The 207-nt window shown below is 58.9% G+C and overlaps 1 protein-coding gene across 1 annotated transcript in view; it reads left to right on the top strand.

Annotated features, from left to right (window-relative positions):
• NDUFS7 (NADH dehydrogenase (ubiquinone) Fe-S protein 7, 20kDa (NADH-coenzyme Q reductase)) overlaps window positions 1–207 on the top strand; it is a 1,777-nt gene that overhangs the window by 1,006 nt on the left and 564 nt on the right. The window lies entirely within an intron of this gene.

Consider the following 207-nt stretch of genomic DNA (forward strand, 5'->3'; position numbering starts at 1 on the left):
CCGGTGGCCATCGACGTGCCAGGTAGGAGAGGGGAGCTCGGCGTGCCGCGACGCCAACTCGGTGTTGATGTTATACGATGGGACGGTGCTCGGTTTTAAAGGTTTTTCTGTTTCAAACTGTGCTATTCCGGTAGGATCCGGGGTTCCCAGGGAGCGAGCGGAGTCGTGGTGATGTTACAGCTGTCGTGCAGAGCGCGGGCTGTGGTT

This window comes from Eurypyga helias, unplaced genomic scaffold (assembly GCF_000690775.1).
Source record: "Eurypyga helias isolate BGI_N326 unplaced genomic scaffold, ASM69077v1 scaffold34789, whole genome shotgun sequence".
NCBI lineage: Eukaryota > Metazoa > Chordata > Aves > Eurypygiformes > Eurypygidae > Eurypyga > Eurypyga helias.